Here is a 25,801-nt window from a genome sequence, read left to right on the forward strand (position 1 = left end):
CCCCGCGGGAAGTTCCCCCCTGCCCTCCTGTGGCGGCTGCCCTCCCCCCTGCCCTCCTGTGGCGGCTGCCCTCCCCCCTGCCCTCCTGTGGCGGCTGCCCTCCCCCCTGCCCTCCTGTGGCAGCTGGCCTCCGGTTCTCGCAGGAACTGGTTTTCATATCCTCATTAACTAATGGGGTAAATAAAAACCACGAAGTATGTTCATTTTATAATCTTATGGAAATATATGATTTTTGGCTTTTAAAAAAGTTATCTGTGGACACCCGTGACCTCAGACAGCAGTCAGCATACTGACACCCAAATACCTCCAGAGTGGACCAGGCAGGGCCAGGAGGAGCCCTACAGGGCCACACCCTCGTCTCCCCAACCACAGGTCAGCACAGCTTGCAGGCATCTCCCTTGTAGCTGCAGATGCAAAGTTTAAAGTTCAAAAAACCTGAGTCCCGCCTTCCCCTTAGCTTTCCTTGTGCTGGGACTGTGGGGCGCATCTCCCCAGCTGCAGAGCTGTTCTGGAACCGTGAGAGCCTCAGGCCCCAGCGTGCATGCTCATTTGATTTCCACCAACACCCAGGAGATGAAGCGCTTTCTAAATTAGAAAACGCAGCACACGTGGTAGCTAGAAATGTGCTTTTATGAGCTGAGTACCTTTCCCGACTCCCAGAGAACTTGTGGTACAGTTTTAGATTCAGCGATCACTCCATGCAGTCTGTCTTCATTCGACCGAAGCCAGCCAAAGCTGGTCGGCCAGTCAGGGACTTTGGTACACACCTGAAGGTCCCCCGGCTAGAGGTAGGAGGAAGCCATCGTCCCCTCCCATCAGGAGCAAGTAGAGTAGCGCAATGAAGTTAGACTTCACCAGAGCTTGGCTGAGGGTGCAAATATTCATTTCCAAGCACCCCGGTGGCCAGGGATAACCCTACTGTCTTCCCCCAGGAGTTCTGACCAGCCCCTGGCCTGTAAATTTCACTTCCAGAGATCAGTGACCGCTGACAGGTCCAAGGGGAGGGGTCACCTGGCTTGGTGCTCCACCTACACACCAGAGCCCAGCACCTAGGACGCTCCAGAGATGTTTGCAGACCAGGAACGAGGCACAGAGCGGCCCTTTACTGGAGATAACAGCTATCACCTGAGAGATCCACACAGACGGCCAAACCCACGTCCTCATCAGCTGAACGGGAGCCTCGGAGGATGAAGCCCTCGGAGCACGGAGCCCTGTGGGGAAACCCGTCAATTCTTAATTGGAAGATTTTTTGCCCACAAAATAGTCCCTACTGGAGTGCAGGCTCCAGAGTCTAACCTTGAACTTGTGGCCAGGTTGAACCCGATTCCAGGCTCCCATCAGCTCCTCTGCTGCCAACTACATGTGCCACTGCAGAAAAAAAAGCATAAAACATTAAAATCACAGAAGAGATCGCGGGAAGGAGGACTGTACTCAGCCCTTGCCCACAGGAACACCCGGGACCCTCCTTGGGCTGGGCAGAGGGTGTGGGGAAGAATGAGGGTGAGCCTGGCACCCAGAGAGGGCAGAGAGAGGCTGCCTGTCGTCCTGCACCCTGCCTCCTCACCCAGGCCACACAGCAGGTCCCCACCCGGGCTGCGTGACCCCAAGACCTCAGGGAAACCGGAGTGGCTCGGGTGTCGAGAGAAGAACAAGGAGCAGGAGAGGAAGGAGGGGGCAGGTCCTCCCTGGGGGGTCGCCGCTCCAGCCCAGCTTCCTCCTAGGAAGACGAGACCCTCAGACAACGGCACTGGAGTAGAGAGAGCACCAGTGATCAGGGAAGCGGAATGGACTCGTGAGACTTCAGACACTAGAACATCAGACGTGTGCACTAAAATTTTAATATGTCTTAAAAATTCAAGGGAAGCTTCAAAAGGAAGCTTAAATGTATTAGCAGGGAACAAGATGGCTTGAAAAATTACGAAACTTCCCCTAAATGTGAATGAAGCAGAGGCAGAATGGACAGTAGAAGAGGGACATGTAGTGTGGGTCAGAGTTATCTGAACACAGTCCCGAGAGGCACAGCGTAGGGCACAAGCATGGAGCCAGGGTGGGCTACAGAGAGACTGCCATGGGCCACTGTGCAGAGATTTGGACTTCAAAAGGGAACAAGAGAAACATGGGAAAGAGACAATGAGAGATAAGAGCTGATACTTTTCCAAATTATGGGAAAACGGCAGTCACCAGATCCCCAAATTTCCCCCAATCCCAATCAGGGTACAAAGTTCATCCCAAGTGCAACATCGTGAAACCGAGAAAAATCAAAGACAATGAAAAAAACTTGAAAGCATCCAGAAATGGCCTGGGGCTGGGGGATACCAGGGACAGCTCACAGGAGGAGACCCAGCTAACCACGGGCCACCAGCAGCAAACGGAGGGGACCGTGATTGAGCAGCATCTTCAAAGTGTTCAGGACTTTCAGCCTGGAGTTTTATGCCAATTCTAGAACTCTCTAGGATGAAGACAAATAAAGATATTTTAGGCAGATGAAACTAAGTCTGCACCATGTGTATTAGCTTTTGTTGCAAAACATTCCCCCTGGAAGCTCAGGGAGTGACCCCTCCTGACTCTGCAGGCAGTGCCTGGGTGAGACCTTCCTGCATCTGCAGCCAGGCGGCCTGCAGTCAGCTGCTGGGGGCCAGGACGTCTCCCTCCCTGCCTGCTGGTGGGCACACTGATGGTTGGGGACTCAACTCTCCTCTTTGGAACACTTCATCCCCAAGAGGGGTCCTGCTGGGGCTCATTCTCAGTGTGGTCTCTGGGTGCAGTACATAGCCGGGGAGCAAGCCACGCCGTGCACCTGCCTGACAAGCCTCCGCTCCCGTCACACTTCCAAGCAGCTCCACAGGGTGGAGAAACTGACTTGGAAGGGGAAGAATTTGTGGCATTTTTGCAACTTGGAACACCCCAAGGACCTTAGGCACGGAAATCCTAAAGGGTGCAGCTTAGGCCGAAGGCAGGCCTCAGACAGAAGAGGCTGGTGCCTCAAGAGAGTGGTCAATCGAGGCAGAGACAGGCCTGAGAGCATGGAAAGCAGGCATGGCTGTGAGGTGGGCGGGGAGGACGCGGCCAAGGGCGCGCTGGGTCAAGAGGGGAGATCAGGTTGAAGCACAGGAAGATCACCTTGGTTCACCCTGGACCGCAGTGACTGGGATCCCAACGTCATGCGTGTAACACTGCTTTCTGAACAGCCCTTTAACCATGTGGTAGGTGGTGACTGGCACCTCCAGACACAGGCCCTAGGAGCATGAAAGGAGAAGAGGACAGGCCCCGGGGTGGCAGGAGGGCACACATCATAAATGGTGAGACAGCAGGATTTCTTGAAAAAGGCCACGCAGCAGACCAGCACTCAGAGCGTGACCATAGGTGACGGAGACACACAAGACCCTTTAGCCAGGGTTCTCACTGCAGCACCCCGCCACCCCACAGCGCTTTCTCCAGACGGCGTGATGCGGCCAGGAGCTCTGGTGGCACCATCTAATTTCTTCCTGTGGTAGGTGAGTGGATGGCGCAAACCACAGGGGCCAGCACTGCCCTGAGCAGGAAGACCAAGACAGAGCCCTGCGGGACAGTCACCGGAGATCCCTTCCCCCTGCCCCCAATCCAAACGGAGACCAGGCAGAGAGCCACATGAGGGTTTGTCAGAGCTGACATAAAGGCCATCTCCCTAGAGAGGAGAGAGGCCCCGAGATGTTCGGGTGTTGGGGACCGCAAATCCAGTCCAGATGGCACCCAGCAGTTTGCCAGGAGGAGAGGTTTGTGAGGCAGCACCACCGAGCCATTGAGTTGGTGGGGACTCCTTATTGGCCAACTGCTGTATCTGGATGATGCTGATTGAGTCAAGCTGGGTGTCATCAGTTAGGTGTGTATACCGCTGTTGTTCCGCAATAAAGCAGTTCCGCTTCAACCTTCAAGTTGCTTGTCACCTCCCAGTCATTTTGCCCAGCCAGACTGTGGCATTCGGGGGTCCAGCTTTGGTGGGGTAGTAGTTTGGAGTGGGAGCCGGGTGCTGTGGGATTGGCGGGGGGTGCTTGCCTCAGAGCTAGGCCCATGGGAATAGCATGGGATTGGCTTAGGTCGATGGCACCGTGGGGCTTTCCAGAGTCAAGGGTCCTGTCATCGTGGATTGGCTTAGGGTTATGGTAGCATGGGGCAGGTCACTAAGGGGTGGGGGAAGTCCGGTAAGAGGAAGTACAGGAAAGCGAATCTTATCAGATGGCTGCTCGAGTGTCAAGTCAGTATTTTAGAGCCCCCAGTTGGCGTAGAGAGCTCCAGCTCAAGAGCTGGGGACGTCCTCCCAGCCCCAGGAGGGCACCACAGGTGGGAGAGGAAGCTGGCCACACAGGCAGATGGCTCATCCAGGCAGAGCCAGGGCCTTCCTTCCAGCAGGCCCAGCAGAAAGAGCCAGAGAGGCCGACGGCAAATCCAGATCCATCGCACACCTCAGACCAGAGCAGCGGCCCTGGGTGAAGAATGTGGGGACCCACACCCACCCAGGTCCTTCTGGCCTGGCCGGTCCAGACTGCGCTGCAGGTGCTGCCTGTTGGGAAGAGGATGCGGGGCTGGCGAGGGGGCCAGGACAGACGCCACCCCGAGGGACGTCCCTGGGCCTGGCTGCAGACCCCCGGCAGCACCGACTGCTGGGAAGTCTGCTCCTGGCCACGCTGCAGCAGCGCAGGAAGCACCCAGGCAGTGTGCAGCACAGACCTCTCCAGGGGGGCTCAGAAGGTGTCCTTCAGCAAGGAGAGACCTGGCTGTAGGAAGAGCAGGAACGGGGCAGATTCGAAGCTCCACGTCACCAGGACCACACCTGGGGGCTGTCCTCTGAGGTGGGGAAGAACCGTGACCCTGAGTCAGCCTCCCCACTACCGCAAACACCGAAGACGATCCACTGAGACAAAGGATTCCGTGGGACGTTTTGGTCCGCGAGGCGTGGCCCCGGTGCCGTGGGCCATGGGGAGGCCGCAGGTCATGGCAGCGGCTCATGGAGAAGCCAAGCTGCTCCTGAGACTGGGAGGTGTGAGAGAGGGAGGGGCTGGGGCCCACCACCTACCAGGGACCTCAGCCCTCCCAAGAGGCCCCACCCTCAAAGGTCCACCACCTCACCACGCGGGGCCTGGCTCCGTCAGGACTTGTGCTGGTGATGAGGAAGAGCTTCCCAGGGTGCCGTGCTCCCTTGGTGCTGGACCACACCTGTATGTAACACCTCCTGAACACCCATTCTCCAGGGCCCTGCCAGGCCGGGTACCCAGGCCGATGACACAGCCTCATCCTCGACTCACTCCCACCCCGTGGCAGGATGCCATGAAAGTCACTTCTAGAACCTTCAGATCCCGTTGTGGTTCTAACCTAGTTTTTCGCCATCTCTCCTAGCTGGCGACCTAATGCTGGTTCTCAACATCTGACTACTCCAGCGACGTCAGAAAACCACCAGGAAGACACGCAACCACAAAGTACCTTTTCCAATCAGAGGCAGCTCTCTGATCTCCAGGGTCGGTGGAAAGAGAGCCACGGAATTCCTTATTATCATAGAGGGGACACCCCAGGGAGGTTCCATGAACATCCCATCCCCAAAAGGGAAAAGGGGTGGGTCACAAAGGAACAGGTGAGTGTGGCTCAGCCCCCGCGGGTGACACCTCTTCCTGGAGCCACGCCTCGTGATCCGAGCTGGGGTGACGCCCAAGTTACCGCGACCTGGCACTACCGGGCCCGACTGAAGGCAAGCATGGTCCAGAACCCTGTGCCTCAGGACCTGAAGGCATCTGCATCCAGGGCAGCGCCCGACACTAGTTCATGATAAAATCAAGCACACAGTGACATGGACATCGCAGCCACCCCTTCCACCTCCGGTAACAGCTTCAGGAGTGCTTGGCCCTTCTCCGTGGCAGCACGGTCATGCGGGGCCCTCAGGTCAGCCATGTGAGAAAGCACTCCCATCTCTGCCTCTCGCCAGCTGTGTGAACTGGACAAGTTACTTAGCCTCCCTGAACCTCAGTATCTTTATCTATTACACCAAGCTATCCATTCCCTACGCTCAGGGAGGACCAACTCAGATCGGAACTTAGAGCCCCTAAGCCAGCGCTGTGAGCTCTGGGGAAGCCGGCACTCTCCTTGCTTCCTGTGCCATTTGCAGCGCAGACCGTCAGAACCTGGTGGTCCGCGTGCTCACAGGCTCTCTTCCAGACCTTGCCAACCCGACAGGCTCCAGATGTGCTGAGCTCGCAGCCGTCTTAGACCTGCAAGTCACTTCCTTGTTCTCCTGCTCTGCAGCCAGGGACCCAAGTGCTGCACATCCCATGACGCAGCAGAGCCATCTGCAGCCCGCAGGCCCCCGCCACCCCCCCAGCGCAGTCATCGTTCACATAGAACCACACACTATTGATCTTGTCATAATAAACTCCCTGTTTTGCTTTATCAGGTCCCATCAGATCTATTCATCAATAACGTATTGTCTTTTTAAAAGTCCAAACCCCAACATGATGAGACAGCTGTCTACGCGCCAGTCATGCCGATCCACCTGGTTTGACTCTAGCTCCCCCTAGTCCCAGGTGGGGCCATGGCTCAGTGCTTCTGACAGCAGAGCCAGGCCGGGCGTGACCCTGGGTGGTCCTCCTGCTGCTGCCTCTCCCTACCCTCTGCCTCCCTCCCTCAGAAGTCTTAGGGTTTGGCACCCACCGGCCCTTCACCCAGCGGGTGCTGGGTGTGACTGGAAGTGTTCCCAGGGACCTGCAGCCAGGGGGATGCCCACAGAGCACTTCTCCTTCCTCCACAGCCAGGGCCCCTGGACCTGCCTGGACTCCACCCTGGCACCCCGTGACCTGGACATTTTAGTGAATGCAGGAGACCATAGAAAGGCCTCCAAGCAGAGGACCCCCACAGGACTGTCCTTCCAGAACCACTCTTTGGCTCTTCTTCAAGAATGTGGCATCGCATGCCTGTGTGGGGCCCTTCCTGCTGGCCAACCATCGATGATGGCTACTAGAGAAGACTCACCCTCACCCGGGACCTGGCAGATTTAATTCTCTAAGTCAGTTCAGTGTAAGATGCCATCATGGAGTGATGGTGTTGTCCCCACAGTCATCTGGCTCTAGGGGCCCGTCCCACACACCGTCTCTGGAGGAGCCAGCAAAAGGACATGCCCACAGGTGGACCAGAGGAGCCCCTGCCACAGAGCCCAGCTGGGACTGCACTGGCAGGAGTCCACTTGTGTAAGTGACAAGCTGCGCAGGTGGCAGTGAGTGGACCAGCCCCTGTCCCCCGCCCTCACTGGCACCGGTCAGGCCTTCAGGGGTGGTCTCTAGGAGCCTGCTGTGGTGGGGCCCCACGGTGAAGGTGGCCCCTCTGCAGACCCGTTCCTCACGCGCTCCCAGGGGTTCACTGGCGCGTGACACGTGGAGTCCCAGAGGCCTGAGGGACGGTGTGCTGGCAGCCCTCCTCAGCCCTGCTCCACACACACAGAGGCTGGAGGGCAGCACCCCAGCCGGTCTGTCCCCTCCCAGGAGCGCCCAGGAGCGGCGCTGGCTCTCCGCAGCAGAGCACAGGGCCCAGAGAGACCCTGGGGCATGGTCCAGAACCTGGGGTGGCTCATCTTGGTGCCCAGAGACAGGGAAAGGTTCTCCTGATATCAAGGAAACCGCGGCTGTAGGGCCGCAGTGGCTGCTGAGTGTCACGGGGAAACTGACTTCGGCTTGGAGCAGTGGAGAGACTCCCTGGATTTTTATGAGTGTGTTGACAAGACTCCCCAGGTGCGTCTCCTGGAGTTGGCGATAATGTCCTGGGCTCCTCTCCAAAAATCCACCAGATCTGACCAGGCCTCGGGCTGCCGCCCTCTCACTAAATCAGCTGGGATCGATGCCTGCCCGGCCGAAATGAAATGACCTCTGACTCTAAAACCCAAATTACCATTCCACTCAAAGTAACATGATTGTTGTCACCCTGATAATGCTAACATCACCCCCAATGGCATCTTGAGGGACACACCCTGGCGGTGGAGGGGACAGAGGCCAGTGAGTCTTGGTGGCCTGGTAGCCTAAAGCTGGGGTCTGGGGACACTCGGGGACTTAGAGCCCTGGAGCCGTGCTGTGGTAATGGCCCCAGCACCTGCAGGACTCCGTTTTGTCACATCCCCTGGCTCCCCTGACAGGTGGCACCGAGCAGCGCTAGGTAGTTCTGCTCCCTCACCCAGGCCAGGCTCCCAGTGCCGCAGCAGGTCCCTCTGTTGGTGTGCGGCTCAGGGGAGCTCTTTTCTCTGTCCTTCCTCGGTGGACATTTGGTGGGGACAAACTAGCTGCACATCAGCTCTGCTGGACACAGGATGCAGACGTGACCAGGACCCCCCTCCCTCCAGAAACTCACAGAGGGCAGACCAGGAGGCTCCACCCCTGGGGAAGGTGGAGCACGCGGCTCTGAGGGTCCAGACGGTCTTTGGGGCTTTGGGGAAGGAAACTGCCGTGGCTTGATGACAGAGTGGGGCTGAGGACACACAGCTGACGAGGCAGGAGGAGAGAAGACATTTGTTTCTGGAGGGCAGGGAACATCAGAGGAGCAGGTTGGGAGCAGACGGGGACAGCATGGCCCAAAGGACTTGCAGGGCCAAGGCTGCCGGGCCTGTGCACTGGGGGCCAATCCTTTCAGCTGCAGGGGGGACACTGCAGAGCTCCTGGCAGAGGGAAGAGTGGAGGGCCTTCAGGGTGACGTGGAGGCTGGGGCAGGTGGTGGCAGAGAAGCTGTCCCCAGGGCCCACAGGAGCATGGAGGCAGGACAGGGAGAGGCACTGCTGCCATGGGCAGAGGTGTCCATCAGCAGAGGTACCCGTGGGCTGTGCCTGGACTGTGCAGGGCTGGTGTGGAGGGCTGTGTCCTGAGGCTGCAGGAGAGGCCCAGCCCAGGAGCTGGAGACCGTGGAATCAGGAGGGGCTTGGAGTCAACACACAGGCCAGGCAGCGCTGTCGACCCCCATGCGCGAGCCCGGGGATCCTGAGGGGCCCCAGCTCCCAGCGCACAGTCTGACCCGAGGCACCACTGTGCAGGGCCCCTCCCATGCTTCCAGCTGCCTGAAGCTCGAGATGTCAGCCAGAGGAAGTTGTGCCCCCTGCTCTCCAGAATCGGGCAGTGCTCACCAGGCCTCCTGAGGGGATCCAGGTGCTGCCTGTGCTTGGCAATTCTGCTTCATGCAACCTAAGGAAGGGGAGAGTGAGGGAATGACCCGTGACAGTGTCTGCTCTTCCTCCATCCGTGAGCTCCTCAGGAGAGCGGTGGACCCTACCTGCCACGGCGCAGGGCCCTGGAGGGCACAACGGCCTGCTGGGTGCCAGGGAGCGAGCTGGAACGAGAGGAGGGGTGGTGAGCACCAGGGACACTGGGCAGGCATGCTGTCCAGCTGGGATCATGTCCAACAGTCAGCACAGCCGCCCACCACCCTCTGGAGACACGGGAAGGACCCTGGGTCAGCCATGGGGATGGGCTTGCTCCTGGAGTGGTCCTCACGCAGCCTGGCAGCTGGCCCCCTGGGCTGGGACTGAGGCTCCTCTGCGCCCTCTGGTGAGGTGGTAGCCAGCTGGGTGGCCCTGTCCCTTCAGTGCTTGGCCCACCTGCTGGAAATGGAAACCCACGTGGCCAGAGGGACACAGGAAAACACAGCAAGGGTCTTGGGACAGGTGCGGCTGGGGCACACGGGCTCCACCTCTCGGAGACCTCCACCTGGTGACGTCCAGGAGAAGCACCATGGGGCCTGCCCTGGGCTGCCCAGGTGGGGGCTTCTGTGTGCCTGAAGGCCACACGGCGGCCAGTCTGGAAATAGCCCAGGTGCGAGGCAGTTCCCCAGGTGGACAATGAGTTGCCAGGGAGTGAGTGACCAGACTCGGGATGTGTGCTCCAAGTCAGCGGTCTCCGCTTGCGGGCTCCTGCTCCTGGAGTGCACCCGCCATCTGGAGGAAAGTTCTCCTCTCACCACTGCTGGGGAGAGGTGCTGCGGCTCCTCGTGGTGAGCACAGGGTGGCCCCTCCCCAGAGGGTCGTCCAGCCGGGACAGTGGGCAACGCTGCACTCAGCAGAACCCTGAAAGGACAGCTCCGCCTGCTCCCAGATGTGCAGCTCACGTGAGTGCCTTGAAGAGGAAGGCTCTGTTCAGCCACCAGGTGCGTCCTCTCACGTACTCCTGCACACACATGCACACACGGACACACGGGCACACGGGGCACACACATGCACACACGGGCACACGGGGCACACAGGGCACACGTGCTGAGCGCCATCTTCCAGGTCAGCAGACGCTCACTCCAGCTCCTTCTCCAGCTTCTCCTTCACCTGCTTCTGCAAACTGCCCGACTGGGCTCTATCTCGGGAGGCTTCGGTTTCTCACCAGGCCCTCCCAGGAAGACAGCTGCTCCCACTATCACATCAAAGACAGTGTTTGAACAGGGAGCTCCACACAGCTCTTCACAGTGCACCCAGAGTGGCCGGGGCTCACGTCTGGTTCCAGGCTGCTTTCGTTTTCCAGCAGGGTCCATCCACAGAGGAGGTACCTGTGTGGCTGCCACCTCGGACGGCGTCATCACCTGAGAAGTTCACCCTCATCTGTTTTAGGAATGAGAATTCCTTAGAGCCCATTGGAAATTGAGGTAAGTTCTAGGAAAGCCTCCAAAACCGAAAGTACATAAGTGCCGCCCTTTCTGGAAGGATCCGATTGATGTCGAGCAGGTGCAGGTGGAACGTAATTAAATTAGCCCTGTCTGAGGGCCGTCTGGAGGACGTCTGAGGGATAAGCCTGTGCAGATGAAATGTCAATATTTTAATAACTTTTCTTGGAAATATATCGCTGTGTGATTCTCTTCTGGTTTGCTCTTGGCGGTTCCTTCTGTCCCTCTGGAAGATCAGCTGAGGAGTTACAGCGTTTGCTATCGATTCCCACTCCCCTCCCATCCCCCACGCCCCCACTGCAGGTTTAGATTGGAAACAAAGTCCCATGGGGCTGGACACTGCGGGTGGCTTGAGCACCATTCGCAGCTCTGGAGTCCACTGTCAAGTCTGAAAAGAAAACTAGAAGGCCCTGGCCAGCAGGACAGTCAGCAGCTGCTCCACCAGCACACCCCTGGGCCCAGAGGCGGAAGTGGGTGTCGTCTGCTGGGAGCCAGGTGCATCACAGCAGGGCCGCAGGGTCAGCTGCAGGGGGAGTCAAGGAGAGGGCCTGGAGCCTCTGCGGCAGTCCACCTGAAAGGCACCACCTGGGTCCAAGAGCGTCTCAAGGGTCCCCGCCACCCACAGGAGAGAAGTCAGGCTGGGGGCCTCACCCATATCCCACCAAGGTGAGCCTCTGAGGGCTACACGGAAAGCCCCACCAGCACCCAACACCACACACTCACCCTGCTGGCCCTCCTGGCACCCCGCCCACCCCCAGGGTTCCCTCCAGGGACACATAGGGCACAAAGGAAGCAGAAGGAGCTGTGTCCCCGGCAGCCTTTGGCCATCAGGAAGTGAGGTCAACCACAGCCCCTTGGCAGCCGTGGGATCGAAGGGTGCTCTGGACCCCAGGCAGAGATGGAGCTCAGTGGCCGCACCGTACCCCCTCCCTCCACTAAGCCCCTGCCTCTCACCCCACCAGCCAGGTGTTCCTGAGACCACCCACGGATACAGGTCCTCTCCTAGAGCCTGCCTGGGGAAGGAGAGGCCAAGACATCGCATGGAGGTAGCTCAGGGGCACCTGGTCTCCAGGGGCCTGAGTGTCTCAGTGCCCACAGCCCCAACCCCCTCCCACATAAAGGCTCAACTGCGGACATAAAACCAGATGCCCAGGGCAGGGGAACAGGGCCTAACTGCCCTGTGTACAGAGGACAGGCCAGCATCAAAACTGGTCCTACATTGAAATGGGTCAGGAGAGAGGAAAGGGACGTGAGCTCCAGGTGAGTTTGGCAGCATCAGGGACAGGCACAGCCTCGAGGCCAAGGAGGCAAAGGCCGGCTGGCCGCAGGCAGACTGCAGCTGAGTCCTGGTGGAGGGGGCTGCTGGGCCCTGGGCAGGGGGCAGAGGCAAGGAAGGGTGCTGGTGGGCCAGGCTGTGCCGCAGGGTGCCCTGGGCAGAAAGGAGCAAGGGCCACTGCCTGCCCCGTCTTCCTCACTCAGGGCCCGCACAGGCCTACGTGTGGCGCCAGGAGGACGGGACCTCTCAGGATCCCAGGCCCTCCCTGTCGCTCTGACCTGCAGTACGGCTCTGAGTCCAGGGCCGCCGCCTTCTGCCGGGTCCCCGGCGGTCTGTGTCAGTTTCATGTGAGCGCCCCCAGCCCCAGGACAGCTTCTGCGGACAGCGGTGGGAGAAGGGGACGTGTTTGGTGGAAGGCAGTCTGGAGAAGACAGTTGGTGGCTTCCTCTAAACACTCAGATCCCACAGTTAAGACTCACCCCTGCGGCCTGGTCCACTCATTGGGACCTTCCACCCTAAACATGCCAAAGGGTTCACAGCTGTGTCTGCAGGAGACGACGAAACACGACCCAAACTCGTCACGGCTCCACGGGGCGCTGAAGGAGGCACGTCACGGCTCCACGGGGCAGTGAAGGAGGCACGTCACGGCTCCACGGGGCGCTGAAGGCAGCACGTCACGGCTCCACGGGGCGCTGAAGGCGGCACGTCACGGCTCCACGGGGCAGTGAAGGAGGCACGTCACGGCTCCACGGGGCAGTGAAGGAGGCACGTCACGGCTCCACGGGGCAGTGAAGGAGGCACGTCACGGCTCCACGGGGCAGTGAAGGAGGCACGTCACGGCTCCACGGGGCGCTGAAGGAGGCACGTCACGGCTCCACGGGGCGCTGAGGGGCACGTCACGGCTCCACGGGGCAGTGAAGGAGGCACGTCACGGCTCCACGGGGCGCTGAAGGAGGCACGTCACGGCTCCACGGGGCGCTGAGGGGCACATCACAGCTCCACGGGGCAGTGAAGGAGGCACATCACGGCTCCACGGGGCAGTGAAGGAGGCACATCACGGCTCCACGGGGCAGTGAAGGAGGCACGTCACGGCTCCACGGGGCAGTGAAGGAGGCACGTCACGGCTCCACGGGGCAGTGAAGGAGGCACGTCACGGCTCCACGGGGCACTGAAGGCGGCACGTCACGGCTCCACGGGGCAGTGAAGGAGGCACGTCACGGCTCCACGGGGCAGTGAAGGAGCCACGTCACGGCTCCACGGGGCACTGAAGGAGGCTCGTCACAGCTCCACGGGGCAGTGAAGGCAGGACTGTGGCCCCCGCCTGGTGTGGATGGATCGTCTCACAGGCAGCAAGTCCCCGGCCTTCGCCTGGGGAGGGAAGGAGACAAAGCAGGCCAGCTCTGCTCCCAGCCCCCAGCTGCACCTGGCCCCAGCGGGCACTGCTTTCCCCCAGAGCCCACTCCTCCTCCCGTGAGCAGGGTGGGTCACGTGGCCACCAGGGCCCTCCAACACACAAGCCTCTACCAACAGGCTGGAAAGTGCCTGCCCAGGTGGGCAGGAGGGGTGGCCGGGAGCCCAGACCCGAATGTGAGCAGGAAGCCTTCTTCAGCACGTTCAGGCAGGGGTCAGCCCTGTCACTGGCCCGTGGCTGAGACCGGGGCAGGGGAGGGATCTGCAGTGGGGATGGTGAGCTCCAGATGCAGACAAGGAGGCTGCTGGCCTGGGGCTTGGAGGAAGAGCATGCAGCAGGCGCCTTACCTGGGCTGAGGGGTCTCACTCTGCTTTCTCTGGGTGGACCTGAGTTGAACCTGGGGCAGGTATCAGGGGAGGAGCAGTAATGGTCAAGTCCTGACCACTTTGATTCAGCCGTTACAGAGCTATTGTTGATCTTCCTGGCTGGGCGCTGTAGACCCGGGCAGCTCAGACCAGGGGCCACCTTCATGAGCCAGTTGGTTAGATGGTGAGCTGGCTTCCTGGGCTGGTCAGGTAGGTGAGGGGCTGGCTTCCTGTGGTGGTGAGTGTAGGTGAGGGCTGGCTTCCTGTGGTGGTCAGCGTAGGTGAGGGGCTGGCTTCCTGTGGTGGTCAGTGTAGGTGAGGGGCTGACTTCCTGTGGTGGTCAGCGTAGGTGAGGGGATGGCTTCCTGTGGTGGTCATTGTAGGTGAGGGGCTGGCTTCCTGCGCTGGTCAGCGTAGGTGAGGGGTTGGCTTCCTGTGGTGGTCAGTGTAGGTGAGGGGCTGGCTTCCTGTGGTGGTCAGGTGGGTGAGGGGCTGGCTTCCTGTGGTGGTCAGTGTAGGTGAGGGGCTGGCTTCCTGTGGTGGTCAGCGTAGGTGACGGGCTGGCTTCCTGTGGTGGTCAGCGTAGGTGAGCGGCTGGCTTTCTGGGGTGGTCAGTGTAGGTGAGGGGCTGACTTCCTGTGGTGGTCAGCGTAGGTCAGGGGATGGCTTCCTGTGGTGGTCAGTGTAGGTGAGGGGCTGGCTTCCTGCGCTGGTCAGCGTAGGTGAGGGGCTGGCTTCCTGTGGTGGTCAGTGTAGGTGAGGGTCTGGCTTCCTGTGGTGGTCAGCGTAGGTGAGGGGTTGGCTTCCTGTGGTGGTCAGTGTAGGTGAGGGCTGGCTTCCTGTGGTGGTCAGGTGGGTGAGGGGCTGGCTTCCTGTGGTGGTCAGTGTAGGTGAGGGCTGGCTTCCTGTGGTGGTCAGGTGGGTGAGGGGCTGGCTTCCTGTGGTGATCAGTGTAGGTGAGGGGCTGGCTTCCTGCACTGGTCAGCGTAGGTGAGGGGCTGGCTTCCTGTGGTGGTCAGTGTAGGTGAGGGTCTGGCTTCCTGTGATGGTCAGCGTAGGTGTGGGCCTGGCTTAATGTGGTGGCCAGTGTAGGTGAGGGGCTGGCTTCCTGGGGTGGTCAGCGTAGGTGAGGGCGGGCTTCCTGTGGTGGTCAGTGTAGGTGAGGGGCTGGCTTCCTGTGGTGGTCAGTGTAGGTGAGGGGCTGACTTCCTGTGGTGGTCAGTGTAGGTGAGGGGCTGACTTCCTGTGGTGGTCAGCGTAGGTGAGGGGATGGCTTCCTGTGGTGGTCAGTGTAGGTGAGGGGCTGGCTACCTGCGCTGGTCAGCGTAGGTGAGGGGTTGGCTTCCTGTGGTGGTCAGTGTAGGTGAGGGGCTGGCTTCCTGTGGTGGTCAGGTGGGTGAGGGGCTGGCTTCCTGTGGTGGTCAGTGTAGGTGAGGGGCTGGCTTCCTGTGGTGGTCAGGTGGGTGAGGGTCTGACTTCCTGTGGTGGTCAGTGTAGGTGAGGGGATGGCTTCCTGTGGTGGTCAGTGCAGTCTAGGGGATGGCTTCCTGCGCTGGTCAGTGTAGGTGAGGGGATGGCTTCCTGTGGTGGTCAGTGTAGGTGAGGGGCTGGCTTCCTGTGGTGGTCAGTGTAGGTGAGGGGTTTGCTTCCTGTGGTGGTCAGTGTAGGTGAGGGCTGGCTTCCTGTGGTGGTCAGCGTAGGTTAGGGGCTGGCTTCCTGGGCTGGTCAGCGTAGGTGTGGGGCTGGCTTCCTGTGGTGGTCAGCGTAGGTGAGGTGTTGGCTTCCTGGGCTGGTCATTGTAGGTGAGGGGCTGGCTTCCTGTGGTGGTCAGTGTAGGTGAGGGGCTGACTTCCTGCGCTGTTCAGCGTAGGTGAGGGGCTGGCTTCCTGTGGTGGTCAGTGTAGGTGAGGGGCTGGCTTCCTGTGGTGGTCAGCGTAGGTGAGGGGATGGCTTCCTGTGGTGGTCAGCGTAGGTGAGGGCGGGCTTCCTGTGGTGGTCAGTGTAGGTGAGGGGCTGGCTTCCTGGGCTGGTCAGCGTAGGTGAGGGGCTGGCTTCCTGTGGTGGTCAGTGTAGGTGAGGGGCTGGCTTCCTGGGCTGGCCAGTGTAGGTGAGGGGCTGGCTTCCTGGGCTGGAAAGCATAGATGCTGCACCTGCTACCCTGGCTGGTCAGCGTGGGTGGTTGGGTGGTGGCCGCTGGCTGCAGGTCCATTTTATTTTAAATCTATTCTTGCCCCTGTTCACCACTTCAGGGCCCTAGCCTGGAGCCTGGCCTTCCTGGGCGCCAGTCAGTAGTGATGCTGGGTTCGATCCCGGGCACCACATTAAAAAAATAAAATAATGAAAGTACAGGTATTGTGTCCATCTACATCTGAAAAGATATATTTGAAAAGAAGAAGAACAGGTGCTCTGTTCAGCAGGTTGGCTCAGCCTCAGAACTGTGGACGCCAGGAGTGTGATCCCTCTGGACCACCGGGGGCTGACATCACCACCGGCTAGAGGCCAGGAGCACGGCAAGCATGACAATGAGTGTTCCCAGACATTGCCAATGGTCCCTGGGGACAGAACCACCCGAGGGAGAACCCCAAGTTAGACTCGGCAAGGACAAGCATGTGTGGGATGGCTCTGCTGACCACCTGTCGGGGAGGCTTCAGAGGACAGGTCCGGCAGAGCCTCGGCCAGCTGGGTCCCAGTGAGTCAGCCACGGGGAGGAAGGGAGAAGGCCAGCCCAGGGACAGCTGCCTTGGATGGAGACCAGATGGAGGCTCCGCCCTCCCTCCCACACACCTTCAGGAAGCCTCTTCTCAGAGGAGCCCTGAGACCTGCCGCCCCAGCTCAGCCTGCGCTCGGGCACGAGTGGCACCTGCAAGGTTCCTGGAGGGTGCCCAGCAGTGGCTCACCTTGTTCCAGGCTGTCTGCCCTGGCAGCGCCGACCTGGAGGCCATGGCTGGCTGGTGAGCCAGGGGTCTCCGTCCTGGCCGGTGAGACAGGGTTTTTCCAGCAGTGTGCCACCTTCCATCTCGTCTTCTGGGGCAAGAAGTCCTCCAGCTCCTAGGGGCTCTCACCTGGGGAGCCAGCCCAAATACTGGACTCCGTTTGGAGTGGTGCTGGTCTTTGCTGTGCTGTTTCCAAAGGCCTTGAAGTCCTTGCTTGGGGACAAGTCACTCTCACTACTCATCTCCTGGGTTCCAAGCCAACACCTCTGCACTCTACTTTTCACCCACAATCAGAGGGCAGCAGGGCAGCTGTTCGTGAAACTAGACACCACACCTGCCCCTTCCCCTGGGGAGAAAACAGACATTGACCATGGCACACTTGTTCAGGACACCCAGGGGCCTTTCCTCGGAGCTCCTCCTGCTTGGCCTTTTAAGGGAATGGTAACACTGTGTCCCTCTTTCTTCCTGAAACCTTTCAGCCACAGTGACACTGTGCTCACTAGGTTCTGCTGCATCCTACAGAGCATCTCCGGGTGGGGTTCCCTGTCCTCCTTCCAAGCCTTGGATGACGAACGTCTACCTGCACTGACCAGGAGGCAGGCGAGGACGGTACGTCCTGTCCATGAACCACACTTTGGAGGACATCGACAGCGTACGTGCTGTGTGCAGATTTCCCAGGGTGTCTGTCCATATCAGCCTGAACTCTCCAAAGAAACAGAATGAGAGAGAGAATATGATATCCATCTACACAGGGAGGGGGTGGTGGGACGGACAGAGAGGGGCACTGCAGTCGGTCCCCTGGGACCCAGGAAAGCCCACAGTCTGAGCTCCAGTCCCAGAGCCAGCAGGTGGCTGACAACCTGCTGGGGGCAGAGCATGGAGACTGGCCCTTTTGTAAAGGTTCTGGAAGTTCTGGGGTCGGGCCTTGTCTGCTGGAACTTTGTGCACAGACCGGCCCCTGTCCCAGCCCAGGACATGGTAGCATGCCACCAGCAAACACGTCCTTGGCCACAGGGGAGCCTCTCCTGCCAGGCCCATCAGTCAAGCCTGCCATCAACGATGCGACATCTCTTGAGGGCTTTGTAGGCTTTGAAGTTTTAAATGTTGGTGCCTTTCTTTCTTTCTTTCTTTCTTTCTTTTTTCAAATTATTTTCCACTCCAAAGACCAAATCTCTGGGTAAAATATGCTGCCACCAGGTGGTGCTTAAGGCAGTCATGACATGTTTCACAAGTAAGGTTTGCTCCAGAAACTGGGTTTTGTCCAACACAGCACTAAATATTTTTTTCATTTATATATGAACGTATTCATTGTTGACTCCACATGTGACAAGTACAGTTTGAACAGCAGCCTCGAGCAGCATCTCCTGACTTTATTGAGGTCATGGATGTTTTTGAAAATTTAATAAATTTGGAAGGTTCTCCCCAGGAAATTGAACACAGATGCTTGTTCAAAAAATCTCATGTGCATGTTTGAGGAAGCACAGTACAGAATGAAAATGCTTGCTTTAAAAAACAGATCTCATCCGACGACAGCAACCAAGGGGCTCTGTCCACAGTGCCAGAACCTACCCTGTGCCAGTTCCGAGTCACAGCTGGGCCACCCTCATTCGGTCGTGCTTCACTGTGGGAGTGTACAGACAGGAGACACACGCGTGCAAACGTGTATGTGTAACACGAACACTGAATACTGACATCATGGACCGATTTATTCATGCAAAAGTTCTCTGCGGTGATCCTTGAAGCAGATGACTGGCTCAATAGTCATCACAGGGCTGGGTTGCTCACAGCGCCACACGCTCAGTGCTCAGAGGACTAACAGACAGCTTCTGCACACAAGAGCCCCACAGCTTGGTGTTGAGAGCCACAGCCGAAGGGACCCAGCAAACTTCCAGCTGCCAGCAAACTTCCAGCTACCGGCTGATGATTGGCTCACAGCGGCCCCAGCAACATCTAGCTGATTGGCTCCTCTGCGGTGATGCTCATTGGGCTGTTTCCCTGCCCTTTCAGACCACGGAGCTGCTCATTGGGGGACTTCTTTGGCTCCGCCCACACAGCCCAGCCAATCAGCCTCAAGAGCAGGAGGATTGTGGGAGGTGGAGAGGCTGGTGGTTGAGGGAGAGGCTTGTGGGAAGCCGGTGGTGACAGTTGGGCTCTGAGGGGTTTTTCCTGAGGAGCTGTTTTGTTTGGCTGTTTTGTTCGTTTCTTTTGACAAGTGGCTCCTGAATTGTGCCCAGCCAGACTGCGGCATTTGGTGGCTCGCACGGGGAGCGCCTGAGGGTAAGTAAACTGCTCGCCCCTGAGGGCAGGGCGAGAGGATGGGTAGCCATTTTAAGATTCCTCTTTTGTTTTGCTTCACTTTTGTTTTAAGTTGCCTGTCCCTGGAGATGAGTGAGACGGAAGGAAAACAGCTCACATCTGAGGAAAAACTATTTGCGTCTGAGGAACAGATAGGGAGAAAGGCTATAATGATTTTGTGTGGTTCCATTTTTGTTTCACTCTGTCTCGGTTTTGTTTGGCGTCATCTTGTTGGGTTGTATTATAGTAGAAATATGGGATCAGAAATCAGTAAAAAACAAACCAAAAGAGTGTTAAGTAAATTGTTAGAGGAATGAGGCATCCCAGTAAAACCAACAGCAGTCAGGGCATACGTTGATACAATACAAAAATGTAGCCCATGGCTTTTTAAGGAGGAGTTGTTAGATATATCACAATGGAACCATCATGGTGAAGATTTAAAAAGAATAGAAAAGAAAAGCCCAGGAACTCTGCCAGTTGGCACATTGCCATTGTGGACGTTCTTATCTGGTTTGCTTAGTCCAAAGCCTTCAGTTCAGACAATGGTAGAGGAAGGAGAAGACATATTGATTCAAGTAAAAGAGAAGGTCTCTCAAGTTAGTCAGACAGAGGAAAAGGTTCAAGTAAAAGAGAAGGTCTTTCGAACTAGTCAGACAGAGGAAGAAAGTGTAAAGCAGAAAAAGCCATCAGGGGAAAAGTTACAACAGGAGACTGCTATTAACACCTTTCTATCAGAGGGCGTAAGTGTCCAACCAACAGCGCCACCTCCATATGCTGGGAGGCTCCCAACCCCCGCAGTTGATGGTTGGGATCCTGAGACAAGATCTCAAGTATTAACATGCCCTGTATTTGAGGCAGGAGGGCAGCGAGTTCACCATGCTTTAAATTTCAAAACAGTGAAGCAGCTAAAAGAGGCTGTAACAACCTATGGTCCTCAAGCACCCTTCACTGTAAGCTTGGTCGAATCCATTAACAACTTGAACATGACGCCAGCAGATTGGGCTAATATGTGTAAAGCTGTGATAAATGGACGACAATACCTGTTATGGAAGGTTGCCAATGAGGAATTTTGCAAGGAGATGGCTAAGCGAAATGCAGCAGCTGGTTATCCTCAGAGAAATCTAGATATGTTGTTAGGAAAGGGACCTTATGAGGATCAGCAGCAACAAATTGCGTATGATCCTGGCATATACTCACAAATTGCTGTAGAGGCGATTAGGGCATGGAAAACATTACAAGGACATGGAGATTTACAAGGTCAATTATCTAAGGTAATACATGGAGCTAATGAACCTTACGCTGAATTTGTAGATAGGCTTATTCAAACAGCTACAGGAGTTTTGGGGAATACAGAACAAGCAATGCCATTAATAAAACAACTGGCTTATGAGCAAGCGAATCATTGGTGCAGAGAAGTCATTAGACCATGGAAACATGAAGTTTCAAACACATATATTAAATTATGTAGAGACATTAATGAACAAGAGCAAGTCGGGGCAGCTGCAGTAAAACAGGCTTTAGACGCCAGAGACATTAATGAACAAGGGCAAATTGTGGAAGCTGCAGTAAAACAGGCATTAGATGCCAGGCCAAGAACATGCTACAATTGTGAACAAACAGGACATTTTAAAAGGAATTGCCCCATAGGAGGAGGGTTGAACAAAACTAGGTATCAAAGGAGTAGAATACCAGGTATTTGCCCACGATGCCTTAGAGGGAGACATTGGGCTAATGAATGCCATTCTCAAACCACCATAGAGGGTACTCCATTATCAAAAAACAAACAAGGACCAGGTGTTTATCCACGATATCGTGGAGAAAGGCATCGGGCTCCATTGCCAAAAAATGGACAGGGGGCCCAATGCTCCAGGGCCCAAACCACAAATATACGGAGCACTGGAGGAACCCAGCAACCCCATCAGGGTAGTGCCCAGGACACATTGTCCATCAGATCCCTCATCAGACAAACCAGAGGGAGCGCAGGGTTGGACATCTGCGCCTCCACCAGATCAGTACTAACTCCAGAGATGGGAGTTCAAATCATTCCCATAGGGGTAAAAGGACCTCTTCCCAAAGGAACAGTAGGCTTATTATTGGGATGCAGCTCTTCTACTCTAAAAGGACTTATGATAAGTCCTGGGGTAATTGATCCTGATTATGAAGGTGAAATAAAAATTATAGCCAGTTCTCCAAAGGGTATATCAGTAATTTCACCAGGAGATAGAATAGCACAGTTACTAATAATACCAAGCCTACATGATAAATGTTCCAGTCGTACTGTATAAACAGGTTCCAAGGGATTAGGCTCCACAGGGTTAGATTGGGCTATGCTTTCTTTAAATTTAGATTCTTGCCGCATGTTAAAACTAAATATTCAAGGAAATGAATTTAATGGGCTACTGGATATAGGTGCAGACCTTAGCATCATCTCTCATCAAGAATGGCCAAAACATTGGCCATTACAACAAGCCACTCAAACGCTTCGAGGCCTAGGAGTGGCAACTAATCCCGATAGAAGTGCAATGGTATTAGATTGGAAGGATCCTGAAGGATGTGAAGGAACTATACAGCCATATGTATTGGATCATCTTCCTATAAATTTATGGGGACGAGATGTCCTAGATCAATTAGGACTAACATTAACAAATAACATCTATTTAAATGCATCCACTATTATAGCTAGACAAGGTTTTAGGAAAGAAAAAAGATTAGGAGAACAAGAACAAGGTATAGCAGCACCAATACAAATAGATCAAGGAACAGACAGACATGGATTGGGTTTTCAGAAAGGGCCACTGAGACAATAAAAATTACTTGGAAATCAGAAAGACCAGTATGGGTTCCTCAGTGGCTCCTGACTAATGAAAAGATACAAGCAGCCCATGATCTGGTCAAACAACAATTAGTGGAAGGACATATACAACCTTCTGTATCTCTCCATAATACTCCCATTTTTGTCATCAAAAAGAAATCTGGTAAATGGAGATTATTGCAAGATTTAAGAGCCATTAATAATGAGATGGTTATTATGGGACCTGCTCAATCAGGGATTCATCAATTGTCTGCTTTGCCAAAAACTTGGTATGTTTTAGTAATAGATATTAAAGATTGTATTTTTTCAATTCCAATTCATCCTGAGGATAGTCCACGTTTTGCATTTACTATCCCTGCACTAAATCATGAAGGTCCTGATCAGAGATATGAATGGAAAATACTGCCTCAAGGGATGGTTGACAGCCCAACTATGTGTCAAATTTATGTTAACAAAGTAATCCAGCCACTTAGAAATCAAAATCCTGAACTACAAATATTTCACTATATGGATGATGTATTATTAGCACATAAAGCTAAAAACACATTGCTAGAATATTATGCCACACTTACAAACTTATTAAAAATTATAATCTAGAGATAGCAGTAGATAAAGTACAATTAAATTTTCCAATTAATTATTTAGGCATAATTTTTTCTTTATCCATTGTTGTCAGAATTCCTATCTTCATCCCAGTGCCAGTGAAGACAATGTAAATTGTTAAGAAAATTGTTTTCTTTTAGTGCCTTCTGGAATGTTACATAATTTTTTCTTTAGCCATTATTGCCAGAATTCCTATCTTCATCCCAGTGCCGGTGAAGACAAAGATAAAACCAATCTACAGCTTCTGCAATAGCCATCACTGAACTGCTTGCAGAACTTGTCTGGACTATGTATCACTTGTATGCATTGTGAACTCACCTGTATGCGTGGTGAACTATCTGTTGGTGCAGCGACTTGTGGTAGTATTGGGGTATTTTTGCTGATGATGTCATCGGTGGTACAATTTTTCCAAAAGGAGCCGTCAATTGGCTTGGTGTATCTTCCTCCCTTCTGCTTGTCATGATCGTTCAGCTAAAATTTGGGGGCCAACAGAGGTGAGGCAAAGAAACTCACCCCCTGCTGGTACCTCTCCACAGGTGTGGCTGTATACTGGACCGGTAGTCAGTGATGGGTAAGATCCAATTACAGTGGTACCAACCTAAGACAGGAGGCTAACGCCTTGAGGTCAGCTCAAGTAAGTACATATGGTAAGGACCATATGTACTATTGGACAACCAAAGGCAAGCACGGTCCCTAAGCCACATGCTTGTTGTTTAAACAGAGAGGGGGAGATGTTGAGAGCCACAGCCGAAGGGGCCCCAGCAAACGTCCAGCTGCCAAAAAACGTCCAGCTGCCGGCTGAAGATTGGCTCACAGTGGCCCCAGCAACATCTAGCTGATTGGCTCCTCTGTGGTGATGCTCATTGGGCTGTTTCCCCGCCCTTTCAGACCACAGAGCTGCTCATTGAGGGACTTCTTTGGCTCCGCCCACACGACCCAGCCAATCCGCCTCAAGAGCAGGAGGATTGTGGGAGGTGGAGAGGCTTGTGTGGGGAGAGGCTTGTGGAAGCCGGTGGTGGCAGTTGGGCTCTGAGGGTTTTTCCTGAGGAGCTGTTTTGCTAGGCTTGTGGGGTTCTAAAAATAAAGTTCCTTTCTTTTGACAAGCGGCTTCTGAATCGTGCCCAGCCAGACTGTGGCAGCCTGGCAGAGGAAAAGGGCTATGAGCAGCTCAGCCCTGTGATCACGTGGGACCTTGATGGCAGAGTAGATCTGCCTTCCCCCTGGATCACGTGGGACCTTGAGGGCAGAGTAGGGCTGCCTTCCCCCTGGATCACGTGGGACCTTGAGGGCTGAGTAGGGCTGCCTTACCCCTGGATCACGTGGGACCTTGAGGGCTGAGTAGGGCTGCCTTCCCCCTGGATCACGTGGGACCTTGAGGGCTGAGTAGATCTGCCTTCCCCCTGGATCACGTGGGGCCTTGAGGGCTGAGTAGGGCTGCCTTCCCCCTGGATCACGTGGGACCTTGAGGGCAGAGTAGATCTGCCTTCCCCCTGGATTATGTGGGATCTTGAGGGCTGAGTAGATCTGCCTTCCCCCTGGATCACATGGGAACTTGAGGGCAGAGTAGATCTGCCTTCCCCCTGGATCACATGGGACCTTGAGGGCTGAGTAGATCTGCCTTCCCCCTGGATCACGTGGGACCTTGAGGGCAGAGTAGATCTGCCTTCCCCCTGGATCACATGGGTCCTTGAGTGCTGAGTAGGGCTGCCTTCCCCCTGGATCATGTGGGGCCTTGAGGGCTGAGTAGGGCTGCCTTCCCCCTGGATCACGTGGGGCCTTGAGGGCTCAGTAGGGCTGCCTTCCCCCTGTATCACGTGGGGCCTTGAGGGCTGAGTAGATCTGCCTTCCCCCTGGATCACATGGGACCTTGAGGGCTGAGTAGATCTGCCTTCCCCCTGGATCACGTGGGACCTTGAGGGCTGAGTAGGGCTGCCTTCCCCCTGGATCACGTGGGACCTTGAGGGCAGAGTAGATCTGCCTTCCCCCTGGATCATGTGGGACCTTGAGGGCTGAGTAGATCTGCCTTCCCCCTGGATCACATGGGAACTTGAGGGCAGAGTAGATCTGCCTTCCCCCTGGATCACATGGGACCTTGAGGGCTGAGTAGATCTGCCTTCCCCCTGGATCACGTGGGACCTTGAGGGCTGAGTAGGGCTGCCTTCCCCCTGGATCACGTGGGACCTTGAGGGCAGAGTAGATCTGCCTTCCCCCTGGATCACGTGGGGCCTGAGGAATGAGTAGGGCTGCCTTCCCCCTGGATCACATGGGACCTTGAGGGCTGAGTAGATCTGCCTTCCCCCTGGATCACGTGGGACCTTGAGGGCTGAGTAGATCTGCCTTCCCCCTGGATCACGTGGGACCTTGAGGGCAGAGTGGATCTGCCTTCCCCCTGGATCACGTGGGGCCTGAGGGCTGAGTAGGGCTGCCTTCCCCCTGGATCACATGGGACCTTGAGGGCAGAGTAGATCTGCCTTCCCCCTGGATCACATGGGACCTTGAGGGCTGAGTAGGGCTGCCTTCCCCCTGGATCACGTGGGACCTTGAGGGCTGAGTAGGGCTGCCTTCCCCCTGGATCACGTGGGACCTTGAGGGCAGAGTAGATCTGCCTTCCCCCTGGATCACGTGGGACCTTGAGGGCTGAGTAGGGCTGCCTACCCCCTGGATCACGTGGGGCCTTGAGGGCTGAGTAGGGCTGCCTTCCCCCTGGATCACGTGGGGCCTTGAGGGCTGAGTATGGCTGCCTTCCCCCTGGATCATGTGGGGCCTTGAGGGCTGAGTATGGCTGCCTTCCCCCTGGATCATGTGGGACCTTGAGGGCAGAGTAGATCTGCCTTCCCCCTGGATCACGTGGGACCTTGAGGGCAGAGTAGATCTGCCTTCCCCCTGGATCATGTGGGACCTTGAGGGCTGAGTAGATCTGCCTTCCCCCTGGATCACGTGGGGCCTTGAGGGCTGAGTAGGGCTGCCTTCCCCCTGGATCACGTGGGACCTTGAGGGCTGAGTAGGGCTGCCTTCCCCCTGGATCACGTGGGACCTTGAGGGCTGAGTAGATCTGCCTTCCCCCTGGATCATTTGGGGCCTGAGGGCTAAGTAGGGCTGCCTTCCCCCTGGATCACGTGGGACCTTGAGGGCAGAGTAGATCTGCCTTCCCCCTGGATCACATGGGACCTTGAGGGCTGAGTAGGGCTGCCTTCCCCCTGGATCACGTGGGGCCTTGAGGGCTGAGTAGGGCTGCCTTCCCCCTGGATCACGTGGGACCTTGAGGGCTGAGTAGGGCTGCCTTCCCCCTGGATCACGTGGGGCCTTGAGGGCAGAGTGGATCTGCCTTCCCCCTGGATCACGTGGGACCTTGAGGGCTGAGTAGGGCTGCCTACCCCCTGGATCACGTGGGGCCTTGAGGGCTGAGTAGGGCTGCCTTCCCCCTGGATCACGTGGGACCTTGAGGGCTGAGTAGATCTGCCTTCCCCCTGGATC

The 25,801-nt window shown here is 56.4% G+C and overlaps 1 long non-coding RNA gene across 2 annotated transcripts; it reads right to left on the reverse strand.

The window, feature by feature from the left end:
* Positions 1–256: 256 nt before the first annotated feature.
* On the reverse strand, positions 257–12,537 carry LOC144255137 (uncharacterized). Of its 2 annotated transcripts, none has more exons than XR_013343660.1 (3): positions 12,187–12,537; positions 1,297–1,368; positions 257–1,211 (listed from the first exon to the last, which is right to left on the reverse strand). It is a non-coding gene; the product is annotated as an uncharacterized LOC144255137 (long non-coding RNA). The 2 variants fall into 2 exon arrangements; XR_013343661.1 differs by lacking the exon at positions 12,187–12,537 and adding an exon at positions 1,565–1,799.
* Between the last annotated feature and the right edge of the window lie 13,264 nt (positions 12,538–25,801).

This window comes from Urocitellus parryii, chromosome 5 (genome assembly GCF_045843805.1).
Source record: "Urocitellus parryii isolate mUroPar1 chromosome 5, mUroPar1.hap1, whole genome shotgun sequence".
Taxonomy (NCBI): Eukaryota; Metazoa; Chordata; class Mammalia; order Rodentia; family Sciuridae; genus Urocitellus; species Urocitellus parryii.